The sequence below is a fragment of the Saccopteryx bilineata genome, chromosome 4, assembly GCF_036850765.1.
Source record: "Saccopteryx bilineata isolate mSacBil1 chromosome 4, mSacBil1_pri_phased_curated, whole genome shotgun sequence".
In the NCBI taxonomy this organism is placed as follows: domain Eukaryota; kingdom Metazoa; phylum Chordata; class Mammalia; order Chiroptera; family Emballonuridae; genus Saccopteryx; species Saccopteryx bilineata.
This window is the reverse complement of record NC_089493.1, coordinates 112,452,217-112,470,530: the sequence shown is the minus strand read 5'-3', so window position 1 is coordinate 112,470,530 and position 18,314 is coordinate 112,452,217. Positions and strand designations below refer to the sequence as shown.

The window sequence follows — 18,314 nt, the reverse complement described above, 5'->3', positions numbered from 1 at the left end:
CACTGCCTAGAATTCCACCATCCCTTCAGTTGTCAAAATAGTTTTTTATGAGTGTGCGTGTGTGTGTGTGTGTGCGTGTGTTTGAGTGTGTGTGTAGACAGAAATACAGCATTTGAATTGCAGACCTGCCAAATGTCTGAAGCAAAGTAGGATAATATATTTTAAAATATATCTTAAATATTGATTTTATAAAGACAGGAAAGGGTAGTGAAAAAGTGGGACTGGAACATAAAACTGTTCCTGTATGTGCCTTGACCAGGGATAGAACCAGCAACCTCTGTGCCATGAGATGACATTGTAACCAACCCAACCTCTGGCCAAGGCTGCAGAATGTTATTTTTAGTAGACAAAGCAGACACCTGTGCAATGTGACAACTTTTAGAGGAAATGCTCCTCGTAAAGATACCAATGATACCAGAAGGCAGCCAAGTTGGAGGAGCAGCACATGAGCAGAGCACATGAAGCAGCAGTGCTGCAATGTCCGTGGGCACCACGAGAGGGCGAAAAAGAGTAGCTTTCATTAGGAATTCAGACTTTAGTACGAACACAGTGCTGCAATGTTCCTATTGCACCACAGGAGGAAGCAGAGGACAACTTTAACTGATATTCAGCCTTTGGTCTTCACGCTGTTTTGAGCTGTGACAGTCTCAGGGATTTCTGGAACTTGATTTATGCTCACATCACTGGTGGGTCTCCACCTTTTCATCAGTTGGAAAAAAAAATTATATCTGTTTGTGTGTGTGTGTGTGTGTGTGTGTGTGTGTGTGTACGTGCTGGAGAGATAGAGATAGAGATAGAGAGAGAGAGAGAGAGAGAGAGCCCTCTTTGGTTTTTCCACGTTGCTTGGAGACATTTAAAATGAGAACCCAGTCAGCCCGCATGTGTACTTTCCATGTAAAGACCAGTGCTGTGATCTTCACGTTGTGCCCTAAATTTAATGTGGTTTTTCCGGCCCTTAGAAAATTATTCTAATCCCTTTCCAAACTGCATTTGAAAATCTGAGAAAAAGAGTTCATGCCCGAGTGTTTGGAAACCAAATACTAACACACTGAGCCCACAACCCGTTACCTTGTCCACCAGGGTAGCTGGTGATGGGAGCTCAGAGCAACGTTCTCCCACCCTCTTCGTGTAGTGAAGAATATTTTGGAATGACAAGATGAGTTGCAAGACAGTGATCTTTCCAAAGAAAAAAAAAGGTATATATTTTTTTATTCTCCCCAGATGGCTATTGTTGTGTTTGGTGTTGTCACCCTTTTTTATTTGACTATATATATATATATATATATATATATATATATATATATAAAAAGCTTCAGTGTCCCTTACTAAAAACTTTGATATAGCATGTTTCAAAAATTCCTGTGGCATACTGGTTAAAAATTATTGATATAGAAGGAATAATTGCATTTCCAAGAGTACGCTATTGGGCCGTTTCTCTAATCATTGAAAAGACCCTCAGGGAGACACTGTATCATGATTATAATAGTGACCATGTGCGACGCCCCATCCCAACATAGTGGAGATGGAAAGGCAAGAACACGACTCTAAAGAATAAAAAATATAGTTGAAAAATAGTGGGTCAGGGCCATGCCAAAGCCCTCTCACAAGTCTCCCTGAATTTTTGCAATAGATTAAATCTCACTCAAGCTTAATGTCCCAATGTCGATATGGACTTTAATTGTGCTGATATCAGAACCAGAAGGGTAGAGAGAAAGTGTTGTGATGGTGTCAATGTTCTGGCAGGTGTCTCACAAGCTTCAGGAAGGTCTTATTTAGGAATTGATATAACAGTGAATTTTTGTGGTTGCCTGGCCACCTGCCTTCAACTCCAGGAGGTCCCTAAAGACAGGCAAACCACCTTCTTATCAAACTAAGACACTACCAAGTTGTATTTTCACAGATGATGTCACATGGTTCACAGAGTGTGGAGGGAGTCAGTTATCAATAGAATAAATGCAAGTATTCTTTCTGCTAAGAGACATCTTGAAAGACTGCATAATCATTTTAAGAATACATCTCGAAGAACAGGTGAGAGTCCTTTGGAAAAGGTGTCAGAATCATTTCTTCATTTGCAAACACCCTGGTGGCTGCATGTGAAGAATGCAGAGTTGGAAGCCACAAGGCATGGAGGTCTTTAAATTCTCTTCTGGAGCATGTGACTACCCTCTGTGGAAGTAGCCAGCACCCCTACTACTTCCACTAAGGAACCTGGCTGAGAAATTTAGCATCGTCTCGTGTCCCTCAGCCACCCTGACCTCTTTCTTACACATCAAGTTCACTCTGGTGTAGACCATATTACAGTGCATAATACAGTATTATGGCAAACCAACACATAGAGGCACACACAGAAACAATTTTTTTTTTTTTTTACTGGCTGATGTGAAGGTGTAGAATTAAGCAATGATGTAAATATGAATACCTTTACAAGGGATCCTGAGACTGCCATTGCCTAACACAGCCTGAGGGACCGAAGGATGGATTTCTGATCAATGATGCCTTATGGCAGCCTCTTGTGGTGCACAAAAAACATTGCAATGCAGCCACACTGTGTGCCCTACACACATGCTGCTGCTCCATTCTGCTAACTTCTGACATCATCAGTAACTTTAACAGAGAGCACTTGCTATAAAGTTGCCGCACAGCAGAGCTGTGTGCAATGCCCTCAGAAAATAGCATTCTGCTACTCTGTCCTGATAGGGCAGTTGATTAGAGCTTCATCCCAAAGCACAGACATTTCTGGTTCAATCCTTGCTCAGGCACACCTAACTGTCTCACTAACTCTCTTCACCTTCTGTTTTTCTAAAATTTGGGTTTTTTTAATTTTTAAAATAAAATAATATATTGCTTTTCTACATGTGCTTGGCTGTCCTGCATCACCAGTAATTATTTTGTAGGCACAGTATTTCTGCCTAAAAAGACACACACATACACACACACACACACACAATTTTTATTTTGTCAATTGATGGGAAGGTGGAAACCTAGGCACAAATGAGCACAAATCAGTTCACAGGATTCCTGAAACTGTCATTGCTCAGCAAAAAAGTCAAGTGTAAATTCCCATCAAACGTGTCCATCTGTGCCCTCCAGTGGTACAATGGAACATTGCAGCACTTCTCAGAGACCAAATGCTGAATTCATCCTAATGGTAGCCATTCCGTGCGCCATCTCATGGTGCACGAACAACATTGCAGAACAGCAGCTTCCTGTGCCTTGCTAGCCTGCTGCTTCTGCACTTGGCTGCCTTCTGGCATCATCAGTAACTTTACTGGGGAGCATTTGCTATAAAAGCTGTCACATGGCAGAACCGTCTTTAGTGTTTGCTGAAAACTGTACCCTGTTTTGCAGCAGACACCTCACTAGAAATATATATATATTTCAAATGTTGGAATGGTTGAGAAATTGAAGGAGATGTGAGCATGAGTCAATTCCAAGCATCTCTGAGTCTGACGTCTCAATACAGGTGGGGCTAAAGGATGAGTTCCTATCAAAGCTGCTCTTTGGCGCCCTCTTGTGGTGTAATGGGAACATTGCAGCTTCGCATCAGGACCGCAATCTGAATTCTTACAAATGGTAGATGTTTCCTGCGCCATCTCACAGTGAATGAGCACCAGGGCACCACAGCAGCTCCCCGTGCCCAGCTCGTCTGCTGCTTCTCCACTTGGCTGCCGTTAGGCACCAATAACTTTACACAAAAGAAAAAGTTGTAGAAAGTGTTATACAGACATAATCCAGTCCAGACTGGGAGACTGGTTACAACAAATGTATTTATTTTCAAAGGATTTGCACCTGGCATTACATTGCATCATCTACAGAAGTTGCTTAGCATGTGATTAGAACAGCGATTTTCATTCTTTTGTGTGTGGTGGCACACAAACTGATTAGTAAAATTATGCAGAACACTAATTTGACAAAAATGATGGTTTAATTTTTATTTATTCACACCAAATGTCTATTGTTGTTTTGGCTGTTGTCATTTTATTATTTGACTATCAAAGTGAAAACAGATCAGTGTCCTCACTAAATAGCCAGGTATTGCATGCTTTAAAACTTCTTGAGGCACACTGTCTGAAAACCACTGGTCTAGAAGAAATTTGTCCATTCCCAAGAGTACAATCATGGGCCAATTCTCTAATCACAGAAAAGACTCTCAGGGAGACGCTGTGACATGATGATGACAGTGAGCCTCTACAATACTCCATCCTCACAGAAAAGTGATGGAAAGGCAAGACCGTGATTATAAAGCATGAGAAATACGGAGTCTGGGTATATGGGTCAGGATTCGGACCCACCCCTCTCATAAATCTCCATCAACTTTTGGAAAAGATTCGACTTCATTCAGGCTGCAGGACTTTTCTGCAATATAAATTTTGATTGTGCTGGCACAGAAATTTGAAGAAAAGGAAAGAAAGGGTTGTGATGTGTCAATGTCTTGCAAACTTCAGCAAGGTTGCATTTAAGAACAAGGTCACAGTGAATTTGTCGTTGCCTGACCCCCTGCATTCTGAGTCCAGAAGGTCCCCAAGAAGGAAAAGATCACACTTGTGTCAAATTAAGACATCTTCAAGTTGCTTTTTCACAGGTGATGCTACACGATTTCAAGCAGATCTGGGGAGTGGGGTATCAACAGAATAAAAGCTAACGTTCTTCATGCCAGGAAACATTCTGAAGAGCTGTGTAATCTTTCTGAGAACACATTTTTGCACAAAACTGTGCGTAAGTTCTTTTAAACAGAAGTCAGAATTATTCTTTATTATTAAACATTCAGCTGGTGCAAGGTACTCGGCTGCATGCCAAGAATGCAACAAGGAAATTCACAAAGCCCAGTATCTATGCAGCCACATATGGTGCAGGTGACTACTCTCTGTAGATATAGCGAGCAACCAAATTCTCTCCATAAGGGGCCTGGCTGACAACTGCAGGCTCCTCTCCTGTATCCCAGACACTCCAGCCTCTTTCTGTCTTACAGCTAAAAGTCAACCCTCCACAGGCATTGTACATCTGTTTTCCTCCAGATTATTCTCAGGGTTCCATGCTACACTACACTTCCTCCAGGTATCAATTTAAATGTTTTTTCATCCCCAAAGAGGCATCCAGGACACCCTACCTAAAATGTCCTGCACCCCTCTGACTGTTTTCTTTCATAGGCTTCTCAATATGTGTAATAGAACATAACTGCTTGGCTTTTTTCTCTGTCTCTCATCAAAATGGAGAGTCTCGATGTCCATAGTGACTCACGGGACACCTGGCACTTGGAAGGTGCTCAAAAATACATGTTAAGTGGCTAAATACAGCCCACTGTGTGGCTTCACATCACTGGACACAGCTTGAACCCATAATCTTTGGCCACAGAGACTAATAAGCAGAAAGGAAAGCAGAAACATTCCTGAACTCTTATCTCAATTATAGCATCATCAGGAAACACCAAAGGTGTGGGGTCAATCTCGGGTCGGAACAGAGATGGTATTGGAAAAGGAATAGTGGAAAAAACAAAGCATTGTGAGAAAGATAAAGATTTCAGCCATTACGAAAAATTGTGGGTACATAGTGTACTGTGGGACTGAGAGAAGTGTGGTGGAGACAGGTGGTCATGGGCAAGAATGGAGAACTCTGTCCAGTACAAGCACATGAGTCATGGGAAAGAGAAACCTGTGGGTCAGAATCAAGAATGGTAAAGTACAAATAGACTTGGGGGAGACCGACACCGTGGGAAAGACAGAGGCAGGTTGGTCACTTCTGTCCACTATATTCAGAATAGCATATGATGCTTGGAAATGTTCCAACGGCAGCTTCTGTTTGCACACATGCACATACTCCCCATTTACACCCTCTTCTGTGCTGTAACCCAGATTGTCTATAGCTGAGCCCCCATCTCCATTACCGGTCCCTTTCTTGGACACCGCAGGGAAGGGTTGCCGTCCTCAATGCATCTCCAACTATTTTACTCCACCAACCATTCAGCCTGATCCTGCCCTTCCAGGCACGCTGCATTGCACAAGACTGGTTCAGCCAACACTCCTTCCATTAGCTCTACTCTGACCATGCTCATCCTGCCAGAATCCTGACCTTGATTTCTACACTGGGCATCCCCAAAGATCCAACACCCCACCTTGAATTTTATTTTGGCCACACACAGTTTACCAAGGCCACACTCATTGGTTATTATCTGTTCTACCCCTAAGTCCCAGTCTGGCCATGCCCATCAAACCAGAGTCCCACTTTTTTGCTCTGTTCTGGACAAACCTACTCTGCCCTGGCCTCGCCCTGAGCTGTATTCTTTTCATGCCCATCCTTCTAGAACCATGCGACTGGACTGCATTTTGGCCACTGCCCTTTCTGCCCGGCCCACACCTACAAGTCTGCCCCATCTATGCACCTTCTACAGAAGTTAACCCCCAGCTACACTGAGGTCCCGCCTTCTCCCAAGAGCATCTTACTCCTTTTCCTACAGGGTTGGGGGGATAGCAGAGTGCCAATCCCAACCCAGCCTGACGTTAGAAGGGTGAGAATTTGGGTCTGTTGTGAAATCAATGCCTTCTCCTCTACTGCCACTGAAGGCAAAGATCAATTAATGTTTATATCAGGTCCTGGATGTTAACTTCAGCCGTTGGGACACTACTCACACTCAAAAACTTTTAAGATATTTCGTTTATTGGATATTAATTAAAATGGGCTGAAAATGAAGTTCAACTCTCAAAGAAGATTTGGTTAGGTTTTACTGTTATTTGCAGTGTTTTACTTGACCTCTAAAGATGGCTTCAGACTCTTTAAAATGCCAAGATGGGAAAGCGAATGAGGCTGGAAAGGTCAATATACCATTTCTGGCCCCTTTCCCAGGAGGCACTGTGCTAACAGCAATTCCGTCGGCGGGACTCTTGGCCTTGAGGAAGGACTTGACTCCAAAGAGTCTGTGAACTCTGTCTTCAGCGTTAGGCACAATCACTGTTGCCCTTCAAGGTGTATGATTAGAGTCAGACCATACCAGTCTCCAGGTAGCAATAAAGTAATGCATCAGCCTGTTTTGGGGGCACTAAGACTTACACCAAGCTGGTCACCTGAAAACAAACCCTCCTTCTATATATCTGAATAGGAGAGATCAAAAACAATATGAAACTCTGAAGTCATATGCATATTTTCTTTGCTCCAAATTACACTGTTTCTGTACTGAGTGGATCGGGTTGTGTGGGGTTTGTCTTTGGCTCCCTGTGTGTGTGCGCATGTGAGTGTGTCTATATCAGACAACATGTTGGAAAAAGCAAATTTGTGAACCCAGCTTTGAAAGCCTAAATATTCTGAGACACCGGTGGTGCTTATTGACTCCCAGATACATGTTGGTCATCACAACTGGGAGCGGAGTTATTGGCAGCTGGTGGTTGGTGACCAAGTTGGCTCCTCAACACAGTAGGGAACAGAACACATCAACACAAAAAATAATGTAGGTGAGCCCTACCCGAGAAGCTTGGTTGAGTAAAGCATTGTCCCAAATCATCAAGGCTGTGGATTCAATCCCCAGTCAAGGCACGCACAAGAAACAACCAATGCATGCATAAATAACTTGAACAGTTATTTAATATTTCACTATCCTTCTTTTAAAAAATGAATAAAAAAGATTTTAAGAATCGCCCAGCTCTAAATTTTCATAGTTGTGAGATGAGAACCTGCTGTGATGACAGTGACAGTGGGTGAGGGAGGTGAGAACAGGAGACCAGGCCCATCTGTACCGAGCTTCATGCCCTGGGAGGAAACAGGGACAGCCCCCAACATCCTGGTGACACACACTTGCTGGACTTCACCACTCTAACTCTCTCAGCCTCCCTAAACCTCTCTCACAAACCACCAGTGGGCTCCCACTAATATTTAGCTGCCAACGACCCCTCTGTCAAGGATCACTTTGTGGCAACTTTACATCTTCTTAATTCAGAGAAAATGTCATAGGGATTGTGGTCAGAGGGGTGACTTTCAAATCTTTTCTCATGCAGAAAAATAGATTTTTGTGTAAACTAAAGCTTACAAGGAATCCTCATATAAACAAAAGACAGTGGTCTATGGCACCCTTCATGATATATAATAAGATGTGGATTGTATTAAAAAGAAAAAAATATCATATTATTTTAAATATTAGGGCTGCTTGAGTCAATATGAAATTCTAAAATCAAAAGGTGGAGGTCTCTAAGAAGTCTCCATCACTAAAACATCTAGCTTTTTAGTTTTTCTATTTATTGTAGCATATCAAAACATAAGTTTTTAAAAGGCTAAAGAGCTGAAAACTAACGACAGATTATCTTGCCATCCCAGAATAGTCTTTACTACTCAAAGCAGGTAGGTAAACCTTACTCTTAGCTCCCAACATGAGGTGCCCGGGTCAGAAAGATAACATGTTGGTGGGACAGAGGTGAGTTTGTATTTGATTACACTCGGACATGACAACTCTTTCTGATATTTGTATGCAGTTTGGAATGAAATTTGCATCATTTCTAGATGCCTGAAGGTTCAATTTGAGTTTGGTAGTGCACAACGGGAAGATTACAGCACTGGTCTTTAAATGATAAAAACATATTAGAAGAGCCCATGCGGTTGACTGGGTTCTCATCTTAACTTTTCCCATGTGAGCTGAATAAACCAAAGTGTGTGTACACACACATACACAAACACACGCACATATTTTTTAACTAACTGATGGAAAGGTGATGACAGAGGCAGTGATGTGAGCCTAAGTCAGGTTTCAGGGGTTTCTGAGACTGTCACAGCTCAAAACAGTTTGGAGACTAAAGGCTGAATTGCAGTTATAGCTCTTCTTATGCACTTTCCTGTGGTACAATAGAAACATTGCAGCACCCTGTGTATATCAAAGGCTAAATCCCTAAATATAAACTACTGTTTGGTGCCCTCTCATGGTGCACCAAGAACACTGCAACACATTGCCCCTTGTGCCCTGCTCACCTGCTGCTTTTCCAACTTTGCTGCCCTCTGGCCTCATCAGTTACTTTACTGGACAGCATTTTCTGTGAAAACTCTCACATGACTCAGCTGTCCACAGTGTTTTCAGAAAATAGCATCCTGCAGCCCTGACCAGGTGGCTTAATTGTTGAGAGCTTCATCCCAAGTCACAGAGTTTGCTGGTTCTATCTCTGGTCAAGGTCATTCAGGAACAAGTAAGTCTATGTTTATCTCTCACTTTCTCTCTCCCCCTTCCTCTATTTCTAAAATAAATTTTTAAGAATTTTTTTAAACAAAATACCATCCTGCTTTGCTTCAGACACATGGCTGGTGTAAAGCTCAAGTGTATATTACAGTATTTCTGCCAAACCCCCACACACACTTATACAAACATATATACTTTTTACTTTACCAACTAATGGGAAGTAATGTGAGCATAAATAAGACTTCCAGAGACTGTTGCTGCTGAAGACAGCGTGGGGCAGGGGTTGGGAACCTATGGCTTGCGAGCCGGATGTGGCTCTTTTGATGGCTGCATCTGGCTCGCAGACAAATCTTTAATAAAAATTAATAAGAACATTAAAAATATAAAACATTTTCATGTATTACAATTCATTCATTTCCTACCATTCATGTTCATGGTTGCAGGTGGCTGGAGCCAATCATAGCTATCCTCTGGGAAAACACCAAATTTTTATTGGATAGTGCGTAATGTACACGGGTCGTTGTATGGCTCTCATGGAATTACATTTTAAAATATGTGGCATTCATAGCTCTCTCAGCCAAAAAGGTTCCCAACCTCTGGTGGAGAATAGAGACTAAATTTTTATCAAAGCTGCTCTTATTCGCCCTCTTGTGGTGCAATGAAAACATTGCAGTACCACATAAGGACCAAAAACTGAATTCTTCCTAATGGTTACTGCTTATTGCTGCATCTCGTGGTGCATGAAACATTGTAGCACAGAAGCTGCCTGTGCCCTGCTCATGTGCTGCCTCTCCATTTGGCTGCCTTCTGGCATCAATAACTTTATCCTATACCAAAAATTAACACTAGGTTTTGTACAGACTGAATCAAAGCCACACTGGGAGGTTTGTTAAAACAATTTTATTAAGTTTACAGAGGATTTCGCTCTGGTATTTTATTACAGCATTTACAGAAGGAACTGACCATCTGTCGGGAACCCTGATTTTCAACCTTTCGACTCTCATGGCAGACAAGCTAATTATTAAAATTACGTAAAACACTGATCTGACAAAATTAGGTAAAAGTTTTATTTAGTTACACTGGATGGATTCTGTTATGTTGGCTGTTGTCAATTTTAAAATTTGACTTTCTAAGGGAAAATATCATTGCCCCTCACTGAATAGATATTGCATGTTTTAAAAATTCTTCTGGCACACTGTTTGGAAAACACTCCTCGTCTATCCTGTGCTGGCATGAAGGATAAAGTGTCAACCTGGAACACTGAGGTTGCCATTTTGAAACCCTAGGCTTCCCTGGTCAAGGTACAGATGGAGGTTAATACTTTCTGCTTCTCCTCGGTTTCTCTCTTTCTTTCTCTCTCTCCTCTCTAAAACTGAATAAATTAAAAAATTTAAAAAAAAATTATTCCTCTAGAAGTAATACAGACATTTCCAAGAGCACGCCAATGGACCATTTTCTAATCACAGAAAGAACCCTCAGAAAGGCGCTGTAACATGATGATGAGGGTGAGATTGTGGAAGATTACAACTCAGCAGGATAGAGATGGGAAGGCAAGAGAACAATTTTAATGAAAAACAAATGTAGACTCAGGGTCTATGAGTCAGGACTGTGTCACACCCTTTTCAAGGTCTTTGTAGATTTTTGAAACAGAGTCAACCTCATACAGGCTGCAGAAATGATTGGATATATGGATTTCGATTATACTGGCACCGAACTTGGAGAAGAAGTGAGAAAATTTTGTAATGATATCAGTGTCCTGAGAGGTGTCTCGTATTATTCAGGGAGAGAGCATGTAGGAACAAGATCACAGTACATTTATGTTGTTGCCTGGCCCCCTGCATTCAACTCCTAGAGGTCCCTTAGGAGAAGGAGCCCACAATTCTTTTGAAATAAGACACCTCCATGCTGTCTTTTCAATCGATGGTGCCACATGGTCTCCAAAAACATTCTTGGCCCTGGCCGTTTGGCTCAGCAGTAGAGCGTTGGCCTGGCATGCAGGAGTCCCGGGTTCGATTCCCGGCCAGGGCACACAGGAGAGGTGACCATCTGCTTCTCCACCCCTCCCCCTCTCCTTCCTCTCTGTCTCTCTCTTCCCCTCCCGCAGCCAAGGCTCCATTGGAGCAAAGATGGCCTGGGCACTGGGATGGCTCTATGGCCTCTGCCTCAGGCGCTAGAATGGCTCTGGATGCAACAGAGCGATGCCCCAGAGGGGCAGAACATCGCCCCCTGGTGGGCATGCCGGGTGGATCCCAGTCGGGTGCATGCGGGAGTCTGTCTGACTACCTCCCCATTTCCAGCTTCGGAAAAATGAAAAAAAAAAAAAAAAGAAAACATTCTTTTTGCTAAAAGATGTCTTGAAAGGCTGCATAATCATTTCAAGAACACGCCTTTCTTCAGGACCTGTGCGAGTCCTTTGGAATAGGTGTCAGAATCATTCTGTTATTTGCAAACACCCAGCTAGGTGCCCGGTTCTAGGCTGCATGTAAAGAATGAAAATATGGCCAGACCAGGCAGTGGCACAGTGGATAGAGCATTGGACTGGGATGCGGAGGACCCAGGTTCAAGACCCCAAGGTCACCAGCTTGAGTGCAGGCTCATCTGGTTTGAGCAAAAAGCTCACCAGTTTGGACCCAAGGTCACTGGCTCAAGCAAGGGGTTACTTGGTCTGCTGAAGGCCCGTGGTCAAGGCACGTATGAGAAAGTAGTCAATGAACAACTAAGGTGTTGCAACAAAAAACTAATGATTGATGCTTCTCATCTCTCTCTGTTCTTGTCTGTCTGTCCCTACCTATCCCTCTCTCTGACTCTCTCTCTGTCTCTTTAGAAAAAAAAAGAATGGATATAGGGAAGCCAAAAATCACAGTGGCTTTAACATCTGAGCATGGGGCTACTGACAGCCCTCCATGGAAATCGCCATCAACCCTACTGTCTCCACTAAGGGTCCTGGCTGACAACTAGAGCCTTCTCTCATGTCCCCCAACAACTCCAGCCTCTTTCTGTCTTACATGTCAAGCTCATCCCACCACAGGCCATTGTACATCTCTGTTCCTCTATATTATTCTCATGGCCATCCCACAGTTCTCAAATAAAATGTTATCTTCAGGGAGACATCCAGGATACTTTACCTTAAACCTCCTACACCCTCTTGACTGTTTTTTCTTCATAGCCTCTTTAGTATGTGGAATGGAACATAATCACTTGTGGTTTTTCTCTGTCTCCCAGTGAAATGGAGAATCTCAGTATGTGTAGTTCCTCATGGGACACCTGACACAGCGAAGCTGCTCAGGAACACGTGCTGAGTGGCTATGTCCAGCTCAGGGTGGGGCTTCACATCAGTGTACACAGCCTAAAACATTAACTGTAGGCCACAAAGACTGATGAGTACAAAAAAGACCAGAAAGAGCCCTGGTGTGTTAGCTCAGTTAGAGAGTCATCTGAAAACACTAATTTGTGGGTTCAAACCCCTTAACGACTCATAGATTATAGGATAGAAAATTGTAAAACAAACAAACAAAAAAAACAAAACCAATGCATTGTAGGGGAAGATAAGAACTACAGCTGCTATGGGAAATTGTAGGTACATAATGTAATGTGGGAATGCAAGAAGTGTGGTGAAGACAGGTTGTCATGGGCAAGAATAGAGAACTGTGGGACTCTCGGGTCATAGGGTCATGGGAAAGTGGAAATTGTGTTTCAGAACAGAAAAGAGTGGGAACAAGAAATTGGAGGAGACAGGAGACACTGTGGGAGAGATAGAGACAGGCCACTCACTTCTGTCCACTATGTTCTGAATAGGTGATGATGCTCTGGAGTCTTCCCATGAAAGCTTCAATACCCCACATGCCTGTGCCTCTGTGCCTCCCACCAACATCCCATTATGTGCTGTAACCCAGATTGTGTATAGCCGAGCTTCAATCTCTTTGGCCAACCCCTCTTCTTGGCCACCATAGAGGAGGGATGCCATCTTCAGCACCTCTCTGACTTTTTGTGGCTCCATCCTCCAATCAGTCTGTACCTGATCTTCTACAAAGCTCAGTGTTAAAGCTGCCCTTCTGTGCCCTCTTGCTTTGCAATGGAAACGTTGCAGTGCTGCATTGGAAACAAAGTCAGAATTCATTATCAAATCTGCCTTTTGGCGCCCTCTTATGGTGCATGAAGTACATTGCAGCTCAGCCTCTCTCTGTGCCCTGTTTCCCTGCTGCTTCTTCACTCTGCTACCTTCTGACATTATTAGTAACTTCAACCAAGTGCATTTGCTGTAATAGCTTCCACGCAGCAGATTTGTGTGCAGTACCTGTAGAAAATAGCATCCTGCTTCCCTGGCCAAATGTCTCAACTGGTTAGAGCTTTATCTCAAGACACAGAAATTTCTGGTTCTATTCCTGGTCAAAGTACACGTTCCTGTCTCATTTTCTCCTTTTCCTTCATGTTTTTCTAAAATTATTTTTTTAAAGTAATCATTTAAAAAGAAAATACTATCCTGCTTTTCTAAAAACACCTGGCTGGTCTGCATCACCAGGGATGATTGCAGTATTTCTGCGCGCGCACACACATGCACACACACACATACACACACACACAAATAATTTTATTATAGCAACTGATGGGATGGTGAAGACATAGGAAGTGATGTAAGCATAAATCAGTTGCAAGGATTACTCAACACAGCTTGGAGACTAAAGGCTGAATTCCTATCAAAGCTGCTCTTCTCTGCCCTCCTGTGGTGCAATAGAAACATTGCAGTGCCTCTTGGGAACAAAAGGCTGAATTCATCCTACTGGTAGTTGCTTCTTTTGCCATCTCGTGGTTCATGAAAAACATTGCAGCACAACAGCTCTGTGACCTGCTAGCCTGCTGATTTCTCACTTGTCTGTCTCTGGCATCATCAGTACCTTTACTGGGGAGCATTTGCTGTAAAAGCTGTTTCATGGCAGAGCCGTCTTCACTGTCTGCTGAAAATACTATTCTGCTTTGTTGCAGACACCTGACTAGCCTGCAACTCCAGTGCATTTTGTGCATTTTTCAGTATTTATGCCTACAAATATATATGTATGTTTTCCAAAAATGAAAAGGTTGAGATCTACGGAGTGATGTGACCATGAACCAATTCTAAGAATTCTTAAGACTGTTGCTACTCAAAACAGCAATAAATTAAAGTCTGAAATTCCTATACAATCTGCTTTTCTGTGCCCTCTTTTGGTTAATGGGAACATTGCAGTGCCGCATCATGAGCAAAGGCTAAATGCTTCCTAATGGGAGGTGCTTGCTGCACCATCTCCTGGTGCATTGCCGCACAGCAGCTCCCTGTGCCCTGCTCGCCTGCTGCCTCTCCACTTGGCTGCCTTCCGGCATCAATAACTTTAGCCAAGAGCAAAAAGTTGCAGAAAGTGTTATTTAGACAGAATCCAAGCCAGACTAAAAACTGATTACAATTTTATTAACTTTACAAATGATTTGGACCTGGCATTACAGTGCAACATCACAGAAGTTGCTGAGCATTTGTTTGAAACAGTGATTTTCAACCTTTTGACTCTTGTGGCACACAAACTAATTGTTAAAATTACACAGAAGACAGGTCTGACAGGAATAATAGTTATAATTTTGATTTATTCACAACAAATGACTATTGTTGTGTTGGCTATTGTCATTTTATTAGTTTGATTACCTAAAAACAAAGAGGTCAGTGCTCCTCACTAAAGTCAGGTATTGCATGTTTTAAAATTCCCTGCAGCACACTGTTTGAAAATAACTTGTCTATAAGGAATTTGTCCGTTCTGGAAAGCACACTTATGGGCCATTTCTCTTTTCACAGAAAGGACCCTCAGGGAGACACTGTACCATGATGGTGAGACTGAGACTGTGGGATGCTCCATCCTGACAGAGTAGAGATGGGAAGGCAAGAATGCGATTCTAAAGCAGGAGAAATGTAGAATCAGGGTAGATGAGTAGATGGGACAAAAAAATAAACAGGGTATTTTGCACTCTGGATTTTGGGTACAGGGGTGCTGAGAGCTGGCATTCTGCCCAACTCCCACCTCACCTGTCTAATGAAGTTAACAAAGGGCTGTGCTTCTCTGCTTGTTTTGTCCTTCCATGTTCCCTTAGAAGAGACTGGAAGCGAGTTTCTTTGGTGTAAAGTTAGATTGACTAGTATGGTGGGCATTGAGTTGCCTTGAAAATTTAATTGAATTGGTAATGGCCCTTGTTGACCAGGAATAAAGACGGATGTCTTTCTGGGGGCGGCCATGTTTCTGTGGCTCAAAACAGCAGTGACTATTGGCAAGGAGCTGTGGCTTCCTCCCGAACCCATCTATATGTGTGTGTACGTGTGTGTGTGTGTGTGTGTGTATTTTAAATATCTGTCTATCTTTCATTCAATTTCATGTCATTTCCTGTTCGAGACCCTGAAATAGACTCATCACACAGAATGCGCCCAGTGGCACCCAACATGGGGCATGGAGAAGGGGAATAAAAAAATAATGAACCCCCCAGAGGTGTCCTCAAAAAGTAAATAAAGCTTTAGAGAAGTAAAGCTTAAAAATAGAGTTTGTGGGAAAAGTATAATTATAAAGTAATTTTGGAGTAAAAACTATGAGACAACTAGGTTCAAAAGTTAGGGGAATTTTCCTTTTTGTATATATGTTTTTATTTGAGAAGTAGTTTGATCAGAATGAGATAGAAATAGAAGAATGTAAATATGTGAACTTAGAGTTTGAGAAGAACTCAGGAAATGAGAATATCAGGACTGTGGCCGTTGTAATGTTGGCAGTTCAGCAGCCTTGTGCTCCCAAAGTCTTTGTCTCAGACCTTTGAAATTTCCCACTCCAGCAAGCTTTAAATCAGGCTTTAGATACAGAGGAGTATATCGAAATAAGTGCTAATATTGAGCCTTTTGCCACAGCGCTTGGGGAGAGGCTTCTAGGACAAAGGGGGCGTGGCAGGAAAGGCGCTTCCCAAATACAAGGCTCTAGACACCGGCAAGTTTCCAGGTGCACAAGCAGGAAAGCCTCGGTGGATGCTGCACTTGCACCCAAGCCACCAGCGCGAGCAGGTCATGGTCACCTCTTAAAATACCAGGGCCCGATTCAAAAGTAGAAAGGAAGGTCATTGAGCTAAAGCCTGCCTGAGTTCTTGGCCTCCACGAGAGCCACGCCTTTGCTGTGGGAAAAAGGGACACTGGATGGTAGAATTCCCCCTGGCTCCTCAAAGGGAGGTCCAGTCTCTACCAGCCCTTCTCCAGAAACCTGTGACCTAAACTTACCCAAACTGCTGGGACTTGCCACTGAAGGCTATTGGTGCCCAGGGCCATTGGCTCCATCTCACATCACTGTGGACGACTCTAGGGTAATCGTACAAGAGGCAGGTAAGATGATCTCATTTCTTATGGACACGGGGGCCACTTACTCTGCCTTGCTTAAATATTCAGGTATTTACTCATTCCTCGAAGATCTCTGTTGTGGGTGTTGAAAGTCTTCTTTTCCACTGCTTTGTTTAGTATATAGTGTCTCCTTTCTCCTCCTGCCTCAGAACCCCATTCCTATTTTAGGCTGGGACCTACTCCTAATTTAGAACTCTCTTTCTCCTTTTTATCAACTTCTGTTACAAATTTACCTCTTCGAAACAGCATAGTGTATCCCAAGGTTCTCTTCACCACCCTACGGCTACAAAGTTCCAGGGAAAGGCCCCCTGGGTTCATCTCTCCAGTTTAAAGAAAACAAAATCTCCGTCTCCAGACATGTTGCAGATGGCCCTTCCAGTGTACCTGAGTCATTGCCAGCTAGAAGCAGTGTTCTTTGGGACTTGGATTCTAGCTTCAAAGTGTAAAAATGTGGCCACAACTCCACTGCCTTGTGGACTTTTTCTAAATGTGTGTGACTCTTGCTCCTTGGGACAGTTCTCAGACTGAAGTGGGGTTGGGTTACATTTACAAATAATATGAAGTAGTGATGGTGTTAACATGGACTAGGTAAAATTACATTAACATGTTAAGGACATTTAAAACTGCAAAGATTTTATTTTAGACCTTGCTGTATTAGTTAAGACTTTGCTTAATAATCTAATAGGCTTTAATCTCTTCATTGTATTAAGACACTTGTTACAGTATCTGTTAGCATTGGCTATTTTAATTTTGTTATTTTATATTTTTTCAGTCTGCCTCCAAATCGAAACATGGGAATTCAGATGAGTATGAATAACAGTACAAGAATTGAAGTGTAAAAACTACAAAAGGGGGATCTGTTGGGGACCAAAAAATAAATAGGGTATTTTGTAGCCTAGGTTCTGCAAGCTGGTTGTGGGCTGGCAGTCTGCCCAAAACCCACCTGACCTGCCAAATTAAGTTAACAAAGGGCTGTGCTTCTCTGCTCATTCTGCCCCTCGCCCGTGTTTCCCTGAAGAGACTGGAAGCTAGATATTCTTCTTGGTGTAAAGATAGATTGACTAGTATGGTTGGGGTTGTCTTTTAGTTGCATTGGAAACTTAACTGAATTGCTAATGGCCCACATTAAACAGAAATAAAGACAGATGTCATTCTGGGGGCAGTCATGATTCTGCAGCTCGAAACAGTAGTGAATATTGGCAAGAAGCTGTGGCTTCCTCCCGAACCCATCTACACATATATTTTTAACCCTCTGTCTATCTTTTATTCAATTTCATTCCATTTCCTGCTCAAAACCCTGAAATAAACTCATCGTGCAAGATGCAGCAGGTCAGGAAACGTCCACACCCCTCTCTCAAGTCTTTATAAATTTTTGGGAAATATTCTACCTCATTCAGGCAACAGAATCCATTTGCAATATGCATTTCAGTTATGCTGTCATCAGAACCTAAAGAGAAAGAGAGAAAAGGTTGTGATGGTGTCAAAGTCCTGGCAAGTGTCTCGCAAACTTCAGAAAGGTCACATTTAAGAACAAGCTCACAGTAAATTTGTAGTTGCCTGGCCACCTGTATTTAAGTCCAGTAGATGCCCAAAGATGAAAAGGTCACCCCTCTAACAAACTAAGACACTTCCAAGTTGTCTCTTCACAGATGATGCCCCATGATTTCCAAGAGGTCATGGGAGTGGGTTATCAATAGAATAAAAGAAAACATTCTTTCTAAGAGGCACTGAAAGCTGCATAATCATTTCATGAACATGCCCTTGCACAGAACTTTGTGGAGTTCTTAGAAACAA

At 42.7% G+C, this 18,314-nt stretch overlaps 1 pseudogene; it reads right to left on the bottom strand.

The window, feature by feature from the left end:
* LOC136335529 (F-box-like/WD repeat-containing protein TBL1X) overlaps positions 1 to 18,314 on the bottom strand; it is a 108,882-nt pseudogene that overhangs the window by 21,971 nt on the left and 68,597 nt on the right.